Source organism: Mus pahari, chromosome 20 (genome assembly GCF_900095145.1).
Source record: "Mus pahari chromosome 20, PAHARI_EIJ_v1.1, whole genome shotgun sequence".
Classification (NCBI taxonomy): domain Eukaryota; kingdom Metazoa; phylum Chordata; class Mammalia; order Rodentia; family Muridae; genus Mus; species Mus pahari.
The window spans coordinates 39,722,900-39,740,457 of NC_034609.1; the positions used below are offsets into that span (position 1 = coordinate 39,722,900).

The 17,558-nt window shown below is 44.1% G+C and overlaps 1 pseudogene; it reads left to right on the plus strand.

The window, feature by feature from the left end:
* Window positions 1-15,248: 15,248 nt before the first annotated feature.
* LOC110337824 lies at window positions 15,249-17,354 on the plus strand (annotated as a pseudogene).
* Window positions 17,355-17,558: the final 204 nt, after the last annotated feature.

Here is a 17,558-nt window from a genome sequence, read left to right on the forward strand (position 1 = left end):
CCTCCTCTTCTTCTTCTTCTTCTTCTTCTTCTTCTTCTTCTTCTTCTTCTTCTTCTTCTTCTTCTTCTTCTTCTTCTTCTTCTTCTTCTTCTCTCTCACACACACATACACATACACACTCATGCACACACAAAGATAAATCTTTAAAATAAACTAGGAATTTAAAATATCAATAACTTGCTTTTACTAATGATCATTCATGAATCAACTACCAATTGGACAAATTGATAAAATTATATTGCCTACCCCAAACAAAGCTTAAGGCCTAAACTATATCACAACAGAATAAGATGAGAGAGGTGGACAAGCAGGGTCTGAGGTCATAACTGGATTGTAATGACTGTCCATAGGAAAGTACCCAGGCTTGTTGCTTACAGCCTACGGGTTCCAATAGTGAAAGTTCTTCTAACAAGTTCAATTGTCTGGCTTCCATCTCCAGGACAAACTAGAGGAAGATGGCTTGATGGGAGCAGAGAAATATAGCAGCAGCCCTAAGACAGGTCAGCTCTCCTACCCAACCCCCAATCCTCTACTGTTCATATATCATATCTACTTCCTTCTATGTGCCTCCTATGCATCTCCTATGATAGTTTTACCGCCCCTCCGTTTCCTTCATTTTCTTTATAACCTCTTATCAGTGGTTCCCAACCTTCCTAATGTTGTGACTCTGTAATACAGTTCCTCATGTTGTGGTGACCCCCCCCCCAACTGTAAAACTGTTTTCATTGCTACTTCATAACTGTAATTTTGCTACTGTTATGAATCATAATGTAAATATCTGATATGAAGGATATCTGCTACACACCCCCCAGGCTGAGAACTACCGTCTTGGAGCAAAATCAAGGGTGATATTGCCTGTGTTGTTCAAGCAACGAAGATTTCGTTAAGCTTGTGTCTGACAAAATAGTTCAAGACCTCCAAGGCCTGAGAGACAGAGTCAATGCATGCAGGAAGCAACTCTGAGACCACAGGAAACTGATTGTCATGGTTAGCACTACCTGCAAGCTGGACGCAACAGTATGGACTCCCCCTGGGGAAAGTGAGTCATTGAAGGATTGACTGGGTTGGAAGTGGGTATGCCTAGGATGGATTTTCTTATTTAGTTAAGGTGAGAAGACTTACCCTGATTATGGGCAGAGCTGATCCCTGAATGGTACAAGAATAAGAAAAAAAGCAAGCAAACAATTGAATGAATGAATGAATGAATGAATGAATGAATGAATGAATGAAATGAGCTCAGCTCTAAGCATGAAAGCATTCGTTTCTCTTTGCTTGTCTGTGGGCATGGTGCGACTATCTACTTCAAGTTCCTGCCTTGATGTCACTGCAGTGATGGACTGTACTCTGGGGTCAGGAATCACAATTGCTTTGTGTCACGGTATTTTCTCACAGCAACCGAAAGGAAAGTGGGACAGGAGTTTGTCTTGCTAAGAAACCACCCAGCCCACGGCACTGTCCATCTATCACAAGAACATCTGATTGTCTGACCCACAAGTGAGTCTTGCCTAAGCCGCTTGGGTCATAGTGTTTTGGCCAAATAAGGCTAGACAGAAGAACAGATGGTCAATAAACAGGAGGAATAAACATCTTCAGGCTGAGAGGAGTGGGTGCCATGGAGGAAAGTTGGGATAGGAAGACTTAAGGAGGCTTGGTAACAGCATAATTGACTAAACCTACTATAGAGCACACATGAATCCCTGACTGCTGTTAGGAATGATCCCATTACTCCAGTAGTTTGAGGAGATTTTATCAAGCTGTTGGTTCTTTCCCATGCATCTATTTTTCCACCAATTCATTAATTGTGCTTCTCACCATGCCATTCAATCACTGAAATGATGACTTTTTTTTTTTCAAAGATAAAACTAAAGAGTTTGGATCATGCGGCTACCCTTCGCCCTTCTATGTTTCCAAGAACCAACATGCAAGCCTTCCTGTAGTCTCCAGGCCATCTCATCCTTCGTATCTGTTTGTTTTGCCTGAGAAAGCTTTCCCAAGGCTTCTCTGGACCACACCACCTGCCACATTCAAATAACCTTCCTGTCTAACACTGTCACCAACAGACACATCTGAGGCACTGAGCCTTTCTGGAAATGATCGACCCTGTGCACAGTTCTCTCCGAGGATGAAGAGCTGAGGGAAGACCAATGCTCCGAGCTCCAGCCAGGACAGATGAGCAGACTCTACAGATGGGCCTTTTGTCTTCGTACACAGGGACATTTGCTGAAGGGAAGTGAATCTCCAGCTGAGGCAATGACTCCAAATCCCCTGAGAACCATCCCTCAAAGATTTGCTTTCCTTTATGGATCTGTGCATGTGAGTCTGCTATGCGCACGTGCCTGTGGAGGCAGAAGAGGCACCAAATCCCTGGCGCTGGTATTTCAGATGGTGGCGAGCCTCCTTCAGTGGGTGCTAGGAGCTGAACTTGGGTTTCTTGGGAAAGGGGCTAACACTTTTAACAGTCTAGGTGTCTCTACAGCCCAGAAACATTTTAGCATACACATGGCCAGCTCTTACTCCAGAGCCCCCAAAGCAGAAGTTCTGGAGTTAGTTCTTATAAATTAATATTAGGATGGATTTTGGCAGAAGATTTTGGCATGGCACAGTTGTGTTTAGGGATAAGCAGGCATCAGTTATCCGATCCCTCCAGGAAATAACTAGTGCCTGAGAAGACCCTCTGGGCATCCTTCTAGGGAGCAGAGCTTCAAAATCTTGGCTTCCTACCTACCAAGAGAGATGCAGACTAATACAGAGTAATTGTTACTATGCAGGAGACAGGATTATAATCAAACTGTGTTTCTCTCCCCTTTTGTTGTTATAGACATCCATGGTGGTTTGATGAGACTGTCCGTGACAGGCTTAGACATTTCAATACTTGGTCCCCAGTTGATGGTGCTACTTATGAAGGACACAGTGAGGAGGTATGTCACTGGGGGTGGGGGTGGGGGTTGAGAGTGCATAGCCTTACCTCACATCCGGTTTCATCCCTCTGCTTCATGCGTGCAGTAAAGCGCCCAGCCTCCCAGCTTCCGCTCTTGACCCCCATATGTTGTATCAACATGGCAGACCCTCTCTCTCTCCAGAGCGAGAAGCCCAAATATATCCTTTACTATACATTGCCTTGATCATTTTCCTTTACCACAGCAACAGAAAACAAACAAACAAACAAACAAAAAACTAATGCACCACTCTTGAACAGAGCATTTTAAGATGTATTTTCTCTAATCTATTTACATCACTTTTTTTTTTTCATAACTGAGGACTGAACCCAGCGCTTTCTGCTTGCTAGGCAAGCGCTCTACCACTGAGCTTAATCCCCAACCCCTATATCACAAATTTTCAGTCACTATGTTTACATACTACATTGATATTTATGCTTCATACATAAAAGGATTTTTATCTCCCCTTGGCCAAATTTTTTGACCCCCTGACAACAGTTTATTGAGAATGCGTTTTTATAGAGATCCATTGAGGGGACAATGGCAGGACAGAGACATGGGTAGATCTCTTGGGAAGTTCGGGGGGACAAACAAGGGAGTGGCAGTTGGGTATGGTTTTGAAGAGTCATAAGAGTTTGCCTGGAGTGGAGAGATGGCTCAGCAGTTAAGAGCACTGACTGCTCTTCCAGAGGTCCTGGGTTCCATTCCCAGCAACCACATGGTGGCTCACAACCATCTGTAATGGGGTCCGATGCCCTCTTCTGGTATGTCTGAACACAGCTACAGTGAAAATTAATAAATCTTTAAAAATTAAAAAAAAATAAAGAGTTTTCCACCTGGGACAAAGGAAGGAAGCAATTTGGGGGCAGGGGGTGAATCTTCTGCCACCATGCTTGTAAAGCAAGGTATGTACTCTGAGAACTCCAGGTCCATACAAGGAACTAATCATTTAAAGTAGGAATTTTGGTCTAATTTCACTTCCAAAATGTTTCTTAGGAAGAATTCTGGAACCCTTAGTGAGTGCTGGGGGCTTGGGGAACAGATGCAAGAACTGTGAGTTGGTAAAGGTGGGTATTTGGATCCCTTCATATCAGCCTACGTCTCAGGTGGGAAGGCTCCGAAGTGTTAAATAACTGAGTACAAGTTGGCTGTAGCCCAGCTAACACACACACACACACACACACACACACACACACACACACACATTCCAACACCATCCAAAGCAAGGCATGAAAGTTCTCATTAATACACAGCACAGAGCTCTCCGCACCTAGTCCCAAGGGTAAAAACGCCACTGAAAATCCAGTTCTTCTCAAAGCTGAGCATGCGACACCACCTCGTGCATGATCATAAAAGGCAGCCTGAGCTTAGACTTTTAGATAAACACAGATGCATACCTGCCGGTGGACCACAAGGCCACCATCAACTTCAGGTGAGACCAGGTTTCCTGTGGGATGCCTGGAATTTCCAAGTCCAGCTCATCCACAAATGGCCACGCCCTATCTCTTGGGGGAACTTTCTGGTTTCCTGTCTTCTCAGTTTCATCATATTTCCCATTTATGCAGCAATGGGCATGCCCCATCTATTTGTTCTTATGTTAATGTTGTGGTTCTTTTTCCTAGGATTTTTGACCACTATAAATCTTTGTTCAAGATTTAGGGATAAGAGGTCTAAATAAAGCAAGAACTACAAGCACCAGGAAGTCCTCTGCGATCAGTACATCTCTGCTATGAACACAGTGGAAAATGTGTCCTTATTACATGTTGGAGCATCTTCTGAGTATATATACCCAGGAGTGGTATAGCTGGGTCCTCACATACTATGTTCCCGAGAAGCTGCCAAACTGATTTCCAGAGTGGTTGTACCAGCTTGCAATCCCACCAGTAATGGAGGAGTGTTCCTTTTTCTCCATATCCTCACCAGCATCTGCTGTCACCTGAGTTTTTGATCATAGCCATTCTGACTGGTGAAAGGTGGAATCTCAGAGTTGTTTTGATTCACATTTCCCTGGGATCCATCCGATATACAGTTACCAAACCCAGACACTATTGTGGATGCCAACAAGTGCTTGCTGATAGGAGCCTGATATAGCTGCCTCCTGAGAGGCTCTGCCAGTGCCTGACAAATACAGAGGTGGATGCTCTCAGCCAACCATTGGACTGAACACAAGGTCCCCAATGGAGGAGCTAGAGAAAGGACCCAAGGAGCTGAAGGGGTTTGCAGCCCCATAGGAGGAACAATAATATGAACTAACCAACATCTCCAGAGTTACCAGGGACTAAACCACCAACCAAAGAGTACACATGGAGGAACCCACGGCTCCAGCCACATATGTAGCAGAGGATGGCCTTGATGGATATTAATGGGAGGAGAGGCCCTTGGTCCTGTGAAGGCTTGATGCCCCAGTAAGGGAATACCAGGGTGGGGAGTGTGAGTGGGTGGGTTGGTGATCAGGGGATAGGGGGAGTGGGATAGGGAGTTTTTGGAGGGGAAACAAGGAAAGGGGATAACATTTGAAATGTAAATAAAGAAAATATTTAATAAAAATAGATCTTATTTTTTTTATAGGCAGAACCAGAGCCATATGCCTGGAACCCCAGCAGAGTAGAGGCCAGCAGATCTGGGTAATCCACTGACTGCCCAGCCTATGTGATCAGTGGGCTCCAGGTTCAGTGAGACCCTCTCTGAAAACAATGGTGGGGGGGGGCACGTGGAGAACAAATCAAAGAGCTACAAATTACTTTGTTTTGAAATTCACAACAGATGCTGTCTTCAAATAAACTCTACACAAAGCTTTGGGCCATGGTCATGCTAAGCCAATGGGTCTCAACCTGTGGGTCACAACTCCTCTGGGTGAATGACTCTTTCCCGGGTCACTAAGACCATCAGAAAACGCAGATATTTGCATTACGCCTCATAACAGCAGCAAAATTATAGTTGTGAAGTAGCAGCAACGTAATTTTATTGGTTGGGGGTCACTACCACATGAGGAACTGTATTAAAGGGTCACAGCATTGAGAAGGTTGCGACCCATAGGTTCCCATAGAGGGTTCTTGTCGCTGCTGTACCTCCGCCGTCCCATTCTTGCCCTACTCCCTCAGAGTCTGTGTCATCCTCACATCTCCAGTGGCTACACAAACACGGGCTTATTTGGAGAGAACACGAGCCTGAAGGACCACCAACTAACGACCACCACTGCTGACACCAACTGCAGAAGCAGGAGAAAGCCCATCCTCCGATACATCTCATACCCACAAGAGAATGGCTCCTCAGCTTCCCGTCCTAAGTAAGCTACGTAAGCTGCAGATCTTAATCGTGAATCTAAGATAGATGCCGGAAACGCGGCCCTCCAAAACTGCGGGCACAAAAATACGATCCAAGTATGTAAAAAGAAGTTTGAATTTGAACCAACTCCACCGGCTTAAGTTGGGTGTATGGTCCCTAGCTGATAGTTCTGCTTGGGGAGGTTGAGCCTTGCTGACAAGCCTTGACCACTAGGTGGTAGCCTTGAGCATGAGAGCCTCGTCTGGCTTCTGATCCTACTCACCTGCTTCCCTCCTGACTAACTCTAACGTGAACAAGCTGGGGCTGGAGAGATCGCTCAGTGGTTAGAGGCACGTAATGCTCGTTCGGAGAACCTGAGTTCAAAGCCCAGCACCCTAACTAGGTGGCTCACAACAGCCTCTAACTCCAGCTTCAGACCCACAGGAGATCTAACAACCTCTTCTGGACTCCACAGAACCTATATACCTGTGGATAATGCCCCTACACACACATAATAATAATAATAATAATAATAATAATAATAATAACAACGACTACTTAAAAGTTTATCTTAAAATTATATGGATTTGGGAGGGTTATGATTCCAGTTCAAAAGTTAATAAATCAACAGAACAAAATTTAATATCTATGTTGTTGACCTTTTGTGAATATTATTGAACCCCCCCCCGTGCTCCCGATGCTGACTGGGTAACAGAGGCACACCAGGACGCAACACACACACAGTCCCCACCCAGTTCTCTTGGAGCCTTTCATTCCTTAAAGAGAGAGCTACAGAACTAATTTGGGGGGCAGTGACAGTGAGGAAGGATTAAAGAGAATTCAACAAACACAAACAACCTCGCATGCAAAGCACACTGGGAGCTGTTACCATGAAACCCAAGAACTAATCTCATAGGAGGAAAGGGAAAGGAGTGGGTCTGCACTCCCCATAATAACTGGAACTCTGCCCGTGTGAATGCATCCAGCACTCTGTCCCTTTATTTCTTAGTGGTCACGATGGACCCAAAGCTCATTATGCAAGGATACAGTGGCATTATTTGTAGAAAAAATACTCTAGACGATCAACTTAGATTTGTAGTATCCAACAGGGTACTTCTACACGGTATTCGACTTAAGAAAGTTTATATAAGCATACACATATTAATATTAGTATGAAACTGTATACAAAAAAATATTATTGGGGTAAATGAAATCTAGGATGCATGAAATGTAAGGAAAGCCAGACTCGGGCAGAGAGTATATCTAGACAAACATAAAAACTGATCAGCGTGGTTACCTTGGAGGGGCAGTGAGGGAGGGTCTGGAGTCACGGAGGGGGTCAGGAGAGGAAGGGACACATTTTCCAGTCACCACACTGATAGTGGAAATGTTTGTGTTAAAGGAAACTGATCAAGCAGGATATAGGAAGACAGGCAGAACTCCTTGTTAACAATGGAAATGACCCATCCTGTTATCTGCCTGATAGTCCTAATGTGTGTTTTTAAGGAAGTCTCTAGATTCTTTGTAATAAAGGACGGGTGTTTAATGGGTAGAAAGCAATATTTCAACACTACCAGCAGAAGTTGGAATTCAGAGAGTAAAAGAAAAAGGGGGTGACTCAGGCAGATAGCTTAGGGGCAAAGGTGCTAGCTATTTGAGCAGGAGGAGCGGAGTTCAAATCCCCGGAACTGATTTAAAAGCTGCCTGTCTCCATGTGTGCTTGTAACCCCAGCATCGTGGGAGGTAGAGAGCAGGGTTCAGGAAGAGTCTCCATTTGTTCATCTCGGGAGTAAGGTAGAGAATGAAAGAACAGGAGATGACAAATGTGAGCTTGTGTGTGTCACAGACTTTTCTGTCATACTCCCCCCCCCCAAAAAAAAACATACTGAATAAAACTAGAGGGTGGGGCAGCGCTGATCAGGGCTTAGACCCCTCCTGTTGCCAAGAACTCGGCCTTCATTTTCTAGAGCTGGCTCTCTGGACGACTAAGATTTAGAGCCAAAAATGTAGGCTCTGGTTCTAAAGTGCTAATTAAAGGGATGGTTCTTGTCCCATGGTGTAACATTAACCCTCTGTTGGCGTCCCTGGAGAGAGGAGGCACCTCTCCTGAGACCTTGCCTCCTCCTCTCTCCCTCTCCACACCACTATGTTTTCATTAGCTAATCCTAATTAGGGTGCTTCGCTACTGACACCCACAGCCACTCCCAACCACCATAAAGTACGTGAGAGATTGCCCGTCTCTCCTTGGGACTCAAGACAGGCTATACTAACTCAAATGCTTTTAGATTCTGGTCTCCCCACGTGTTTAAGACAATTCCCTGTTTCTTAAGTAAGAAATGTTTTGGCCAATAACCTTTTCTAAGAAAGGTTATTGCACCATCTCTTGCTTTCCTGTCGGTCTCTGAGCAGTCCAAGGTAAATGATGGTGCTTTGTCGTTGAGCTAAAATCTACATCCACCATTTGTCAGCTGCCATCTTCAAATGTTTGGGGGCCTGATTCTTGTACTTCAGAAGACACATCTACAAGAACGACGTGTGGAATTAAAAGGAAAAGGAAGGAAGAAACAGAGAGCCCGCACCCAGTCCAAGGGCTTGCATATACACTCTGCGCAGACATTGGCTCTTCTCTGTCTCCATCCTTTACGGCCAGTAGCTGCTTGGCTCAAGGTTCCAAATGCTCCCCTAATTAAGAGAACCATACCTTATCCTGGGATGGATTTTCAAATTCATTTATTGCTCATTTCTCTGTGGTTTAATTTAATTAAATTGGGCAGCATATCAAATATTGATTTTAATAAAATCTTGATTAAGATTCGAGCAATTATCAAACACTATTTTTCAGACCACTGCCGGCATCTCAACGGATCCGACCTCGAAAACCAATTTGCTCTTAGAATAAAGAAGGGGGTGTTCTGCACACGTACCCCGGGCCATTTCAGGAAAGTGACCTCCTGATCTTTCTTTATTAGCACAGATAAGCGTCGAGATCTGACCGGGACTTATTCACAGCTTAATCTCTTTACTTAACTAATCCCCCAAAGTAGTTAAAAAAGGAAAACAGAGAAAAGAACAGCTCCTTTGACGAGCATTAATTTGGCACAGCTGCGTACAAAGCACCGATCGGCTCAGCGTAAGCGAAGTACAAGTTTGCGCGGAGAAATCTTTAGCCAAGTGTAACATCTTTAAGTCTTATTAAATGTCAGCTGCGGACATAGGCCTTCCAGGTCTTAAATTTGCTCTGTGCACTACCCTGAATAGAGAAAGTGTCAATGCAAATTTGATGTGTAAATTATCAGTGGTATCGTGTTAGCAATTTAACTGTAAGTATAGGATATTTAGTAAGTTAAATATTTGTTTCGTGGTTAAGAGAAAAACAAAAAACCTAAAACAACTCAAAAAGCTCCCAGCCAATAGCTGTCACTACAGCACCACCTAGAGGATTTGAGAAGCAATGCAGGCTTATTTCCACACATCACCCTCTCGATGGAAGACACTTGAGGCCCTGCCCTTTCAAACATGACAATACTATCTGGCATCTTATGTCTTGAGAATATCACAAACTAGCAAAGTTGTTGTTTTAAAATTCTACTTGCTAGCAGAGAATTATGTATCATTGTGATTCTTAAAAAAAACAAAAACAAAGTTTGTTTTTATTGTGCCTCCCACCCCTCAGATTCCCTACCCCCTCCCTCTTATTCCTCCCTCCTCCCCTCTACACCACCCCCCATAGCATTACCACATTCACGCCACATGTGACCATTATGCCGTCTTTCATTCTATCTCAATATTTCATACTCTCCTTGCATTGCCTAAAAGTTCCGGTTCCCTATTAAATTAAGAGCAAAGGTGGGGGAATCACATACCCTACAGCCTGTAACTGGGTGACAATTCCCTACTAGATACCACAGGCTAAGTTTATAATAAAAAGCCCCGTGCCAAGAATGGGTTGGCAACAACCTTTTAGAGTTGTTGGCCAGTGAGGTTCCATAGACCACCCTCCCACCCACCCCCACCCCCCACCCCCCAAATAGTGTGGTCTATGGCCATTGCTCTTAGCTCCCTGCCAGAACTTGGTAATAAAACCCTATTGCTATAGAATGTGGAGAAATTCTCCAAGCTGGTTTCATACCTACTGGCTAATTTTCATAGTGCTGGAAGGTGCTGTGCAGGGTACCGGAGGAGCCAAGCAATCACCAGTCACAACCAGATGTGCATTCTACAAGGTACAACCATGACTGGCATAGCAAGACATCAACAGTGGCACAAATGTCATGGAAGTGACCAACCACTTTCTGGTTTGATTTATATCACACTTCCAAGATGAAACCCTTGCCTGATGCCCCTACTGGGGCAAGAGCCCATGGCTAGACAGGGAAGAACTCACTACTATTACACTGCTAAGTGGACATAGTATTAAAATGATTCCTAGTGCCTTGTTGTTATAACCATCCCTCAACCTCTATCTATTTGCAATAGATGATGACTGACCTAGAAACCCACAACTGCCCACAATGTAAAGCCGGCTGTAGAATGCTCAGCCCTAAAGGAGATATATACCTGTCTCACACATGGCCCCCAAGGCTCAGGGATCACTGCAGAAGAGGGGACAGTCGCTTACCAGAGCTGGGGAGTGACTACAGGAAAACATCCCGTGAACACAGCAGACCAGCTGCACGTGTGAACTCACCATGGTTGCAACAACATACACAAAACCTATGCAAGTCCGGGCTGGACCCAATCCAAGTATAGAGAGGGGAGTTAAGGACACTCTCCTATCCCTACCTGTTCGAGTAACTGGCAACTGTTAGCTGCTGGAAAAGGAGGGGTCCGTTTCCTCCAAACCGTGTAGCCCTTGGCAAGTCAACCGTGCTCCAGTGGAAGATCACCAATCTAAGATTATTTCTGGCAGCACGAATTTGTCTTGAAGATTCCAAAATAAAAAAAGGGACACAAAGTTGGGTGGATGGTGAAGGAGGTGGCTCTGGACATGGTTGTGCTGGCTGGGGGGTTAGGAACAGACCACCTGCTGTGAAACCCCCAAAGAACTAGTTTGGTTTTTTGTTTGTTTTGATGTTCTTTTTTAAACAAGAAGGAAGACATCCTTTTTTTTTGTTTTCAACTTTTGGAAAAGAACATTCAGTGTCCCAAGTCAATACATAACTTACACAGATGTTCCTTCTGAATGCACAGAAAATCCTTTTTTTTTTTTTTTTTTTAAATCTAAGCCTTAGCCTTAATCACTAAGGATTTGGGGGAATTCTTCAGGGTTTTGGTTTTTTTTTTTCTTTTTTTCCAGGATGGTTGTGCGTAGAAGTGGCTGTGATGGTAGTGGTCTTGGTGGCAATAGTTTATAGAGCTAGGACGGCACTATGTAACTTTGGCCTAGAACTCACTATGTAGACTAGGCTAGCCTCCAACTCACAGAGATCCACTGTTGTGGTAAATCTCCAATCCAAATATGCCCCAGCAATGAAAACCCAACTCAGTTAATATGATCACATGCTGTGCACCTAGATTGGGCAGATCTTCCACAACACTACCATCTTCCATATCTATGAGACCCCTCAGAATTTGTGGTTTCTCCAGACCATGTGTTTCTGCTCTGCTTTTCTTCTTCCTCCTCTGTGTCCATCCTTTCTCGCTCCCATTTTCTCCTCCTTCTCTCTCTCCACCTTCCCTTTATCTGCCCAATCATCAGCTCTCCTTTATTTTACAAATTAGGGTGGGACGAAGGTTTACTGGAAATCACCTGAGTGCTGACTCATTCCTTGTTCGAAGCCACTCATTGAATGTAATTAGCATCAAATATAATTAGCCCCAGGGCTAGCCCTCTGTCTGTCCAATTAAAAGACTATTTTATCTCAGATAGAATTGAACATAACTATTACTATTTTGTAATTTATAAATTACAAGGAACTTAATATCCACTCCATCATCTTTGTTAATTAAATAGAACCTCTGTCATCTATCCTTACTTACAAGACTACAGTTCTGCACCTGACTATTTCTTGGTTTTAGATTGAATGCCATCTGAAAACCATCCTCTCAAAGTAAAAAGCCTGGGTTCACTAGAAGACTATGTAGTTTTTTCAACCCCATCAGAAATCCAAGAACGACTGATATTAACTGAAAATATATAGGAAGCCTAACACAGCTTCCAAAACTTAGCCAATTTATAGAGACCACTGATCACCTGGACAGTCCCTTACTTCAGCATGTTGGAGCATTGGTCTTCAGCCTACTGGCCAGGGTCGTCTGACAGACTTAGAGAAACAGGAATATTGACTTCTCTGTCTCGGCAGAACCAAGCTGTCCTAACCTGTAATTGTGTCCTTTCTATGGACAGTAGATGAAATGAGGCAATTCTTGCCTAGTGGGTGTTTCACCACAACTAGATTAACTCAAAGATGCTCAGTTTCTTCTTTGAATCCAAGACAGGGAAAGCTGTCAGGAGCAGACTGGTCTCAACAAGTGAACAAATAACATTAAACGTCACATTCTGTGGACTTCTGACATTTTTTAAAACCATCTATCTATGTGACGTAATCTGGATAACATGATGTTCTGTTACCTACTCTCAGACATTTCGGATTAAAGTAACTAAAACCACCCTAAAAATAAACTCAGAGCCACGAATTTCCTATTTGGCCTTTAACTCACAGGCTTAAACATCTCAGATCTGTTTATAACAACAGCAATAGAAGGACTGGATCTAAGCCCTGTACTTCAAAATTTTTAGTATCAAAGACCAACCTATAATAACCACCCCCAGTCCCAAAGCCTAGGGAACTGGGACAACGACTCTTCATAACTTCAAGCTAAATATGGGCGTTGAGATATTTTTGACGAGAGGGGGAAATGGGGGAGTTTGTTGGCCTTAAGAGGGCCACACCAATGACTGTATTAGTCTCTGATGTCCGTGTCCTGAATGGATCCGGATGAAAAATCAAGACATCAGGAGTTCAGGCAGGTCAGTTCAGCATGTCTGATGATGAAATTCACCAAGGCTGTATATTCTGTAATATATGAATCTCCCCTTCTTCCTTTCTTTCCCCCTTCTTCCTTTCCTTCCCCCTTCTTCCTTTCCTTCCCCCTTCTTCCTTTCCTCCTTCCTTTCCTTCCCCCTTTTCCCAAAAATCAGCATTTCCTTCAGCCAGTAACCAGGAAAACCTGTAGCTTGCCCTTTGTCCCAGAAGAACAATAAAATAACCACAACACTCAAAATCACACACATTTTAGCCTATTTAGGCCTTTCTAATTTGTCATGTCAGGTTATTAACCCAAAATTCCCGTGGAGTCCACTTTAAAGAATATGGGTCTTCTGCAGACTTTATCATACCATCTTTAAAACAATTGATTCACACTTCTATTTTCCTTCCCTTCCCCCTCTCCCTGCCCCTTCTCCCTCCCCCCTTCTTCCTTTCCTCCCCCTTCTTCCTTTCCTCCCCCTTCTTCCTTTCCTCCCCCTTCTTCCTTTCCTNCCCCTTCTTCCTTTCCTCCCCCTTCTTCCTTTCCTCCCCCCTTCTTCCTTTCCTCCCTTCTTCCTTTCCTTCCCCTTCTTCCTTTCCTTCCCCTTCTTCCTTTCCTTCTTCCTTTCCTCCTTCCTTTCCTCCCTTTCCTCCTTCCTTTCCTTACTGACTTGCTTTCCATGGCTTGCTTAGCCCACTTCCCTTTGGACTTGGGACCACCAACCCAGGGATGGCACCACCCACTATGGACTGGGCCCTCCCACATTGATCACTAATTGAGAAAATGCCTTACAGCTGGATCTCGTGAAGGCATTTTCTAACTAGGGCTCCTTTTTCTCTGATCACTCTAACTGGTGTTAAGTTGACATACAAAACCAGTCAGGACAACTTGTCAACTTGACACACAAAGACATCACTATGAAGCCACAACCCTGCATTTCTTATTCATCCCCCAAGATCTCATATTAAAAACATCAATAACTTTTAAAACTCCCGCAGTCTTTACAAATTAAAACACATTAAAACTTCAGTCTCTTTAAAATATCCACTCTCTCTAAAAATCTAAGATCTCTTTTAAAAGTTCCAGGTTCTTCAGCTGTGAGCTCCTCTAATCATTGAAATCAGATACCGTCAAGAGGGAAGAATCAGAGCATGGTCACAGATTGAACCGTTCTGAATTCAACAGTGTATAACTCAGTGTCCAATGTCTGGGACCTACACACAATCTTCCAGGCTCGGGTCACTTCTCCAGCTCTGCCCTCTTTTAGCACTCATAACTCACCTTCTGTGCTCTGGTTGGCACCATATCCCTGGTGCTGCTGTTCTTGGTGGTCATTTCATGGCTCCAGCATCTCAGAGACTACTGGGGTCCCTTATTGCAACTGAGCTGCACTTTTACCAACAGCCTATCAAAGGCTCTCTTCCTAGTGTCAAGCCTCAACTTCCTTGCATGACCCCTTCAGTCCTGAGCCTTCAACTGCCGCTGAAGCTGCACCTTCACCAATGGCCTCTCACAGTGCTAAGCCTCAGCTATTCTCCATGACCCCTTCATGCCTTCAAAACCAGTACCACCTGTGTGACTCTTCCATGTGACCAAGTCCAGCTGCCAACATGAGGTACAACTATATGCTGCCTCCGGAGACACAGCTTCTCTATGCTCTCAGGAAACACTTCTCAGAAGGTCTCACCTCAACCAAGCTGGTCTCTTCTTAATCACCACTAATTTCTTAGCTCCAGCTAACCAGCATCGACAGTCCCAGTAACACAAAAGTTTCGCGTTAGTCGTTCTGGTATCTTGTTAATCGCAGCTGACTCTCCAGCCCTAGCTAACCAGAACCACAGAGAATCAAGGGAAATCCAGCCTGGTCTACAGAGTGAGTTCCAGGACAGCCAGGGCTACACAGAGAAACCCTGTCTCGGAAAAAAAAAAAAAAAAGGAGGGAAATTTTAAAATTTGAACTGCCCCGGGTTGACCAAGACGAAAGCTCTCGTTTTGGCGGCTGTTTTCGTGTGCAGTCGTGCATTTGACTGAAAGCTGGGCGCTGGGTCTCGTTGAGAAGCCAAGAGAAAAGTTAGAATCATGAAACCCAGTTCAGTTTCCACCTGTGGTGCTAGCCGTCTCTCTATGGGGCTCCTGGGACCTCAATAAACCTTCATACCCCTCAAACCAAAGAAAGATCAACCTTTGGAAAGCTGAGTACACACAAGCCAACATCCGAAAGAAAAGTCTCAATATTTGGGAGAAAGACTAGCGGACATCGATCCAGGAATCATCAACTTGGTATATTTTCCGGTTCTGAAAAAAAAAATCAAGGATCCAAGATTACTTAATGGCAAAGCATTCATTCAGCAGTGTATTCGACAACTCGGAGTTTCTTTCTTTTTTTTTTTAAAGACTTTATTTATTTAAGTACACTGTAGCTGTCTTCAGACACTCCAGAAGAGGGCGTCAGATCTTGTTACGGATGGTTGTGAGCCACCATGTGGTTGCTGGGATTTGAACTCCGGACCTTCGGAAGAGCAGTCGGGTGCTCTTACCCACTGAGCCATCTCACCAGCCCCAACTCTGAGTTTCTTACAGAAAATGGTTATGTATATAGTGTATCCATGAAGTCTCTACAAGCTCCATCTACTAAAGATTTCCTAAAGATATTCGCCTTTTTTATGGCTTCCTGTACCCATCATATGAACAAAATGTGAAGAAGAGGTCCCAAGAATTTTTAAAGAACTTGGATATCCCTTCGCACTGTCCAAGAGCTCCATGTATACTGTGGGAGCCCCTCACATCATGGCTGCCTTGGCGTGGCTAACAGACTGCATCAAGACACACACTGCCATGAAAGAAAGAAAGCTCGCCTTTATTTGATGATGGCCAGCTCCGGGGAGAAGAAACTGAAGATGGAATTAAACACAATTAAGTTGTTCCAGGACTACACCAAAAAATGCTACGAAAAGTTCATGACCGGGGCTGACAGCTTCAAAGAGGAGGATGCTGAGCTGCAGGGGAAGGTGAAGGACTTATACAAGGTAGATGCATCCAAGCTGGAATCATGAGCCACAGAGAACAAAGCGCTAAACGAACGGATTGCAAGACTGGAGCAGGAAAGAGAAAACGAACCGAATCGTCTGGTATCACCGAGGAAACGGAAAGCTTCCTTACAAGCAGATGTGCAAAACGATAAAGCATACACGAGCAATTTGGAGACTCATTCATCCTTTCGGAAACAGAAATTGAGCAGATTTGATGAAGAAATCGGTAGATTAGAGCTAGGATGTGAAACAGTTAAACAGGAAAACACTCAACTGCAGAGTATCATTGATAACCAGAAGTATTCAGTCGCTGACATTGAGAGAATAAATCATGAGAAAAAAAAATGAATTGCAGCAAGACTATTAATAAATTAACCAAAGACCTAGAAGCTGAACAACAACCAATGTGGAATGAGGAAATAAAATATGCCAGAGGCAAAGAGGCGATTGAAGCGCAGTTGAAGTACTACAAGTTGGCTAGAAAATTAAAGCTTATCCCCCAAGGTGCTGAGAATTCCAAAGGTTACAACTCTGAAATTAAGTTTAGTCCTGAGCCCGTTGCCAATGCCTTGTCAAATACAAGGCCTCAAGTGTGTGCACCTCTCAAAGAACTCTTGCATGAAACCGAAGAAGAAATTAACAAAGGTCTGAATAAAAAGATGGGTCCAGAGGATACTTTAGAACAACTGAACACCATGAAAACGGAAAGCAAGAGGACTGAGAGGATGCTGAGGGAAGAGGCTCAAAAGCTGGATGACCTTTACCAACAAACTGTTACCGAAGCTGAGGAAGAAGACAAGGAGTGTGCTGGTGAGCTTGAGTCCCTGGAGAAACTCAAGCACCTGCTGGAGAGCGGGGTGAGTGGGGTGAGCGGGGTGAGCAGGGTGAGCGGGGTGAGCAGGGTGAACGAGGGCCTCGGGGAGGCCATGGGTGAGAAGGATGCCACCCAGCAGGAATACCAGTTAGATGTGAAGACCACAACTGAAGAAAGAAAGAAGGTGGGAAACACCTTACAACGTCCTTTGGAGACGGTCGCTACACAAATAGGGTCTTTGGAGAGACATCTTGAAGAGCCGAATGCTAAAGCCGACAGAGTATGAAGAATGCCGTGTCTGAAGATCTCCTGGAAAACATCAGAGAGATTGCAGAGAAGTAGAAAAGTAATGCTGCCCAACCTAAGGCTCCTGACAAATGAAGATAAACGAATCTTTCATAGACATAATATTCTATCCCCAAATTAGGATAATGTGGTAGAATCACCTTTTAGACATATCAGTTAATAAAGTGTACTAGTGGGAAAAAAAAGCATATTAAATCAAAATAGTAAATTGTCTTTCAACGTCCCTGTGACACTTCACAA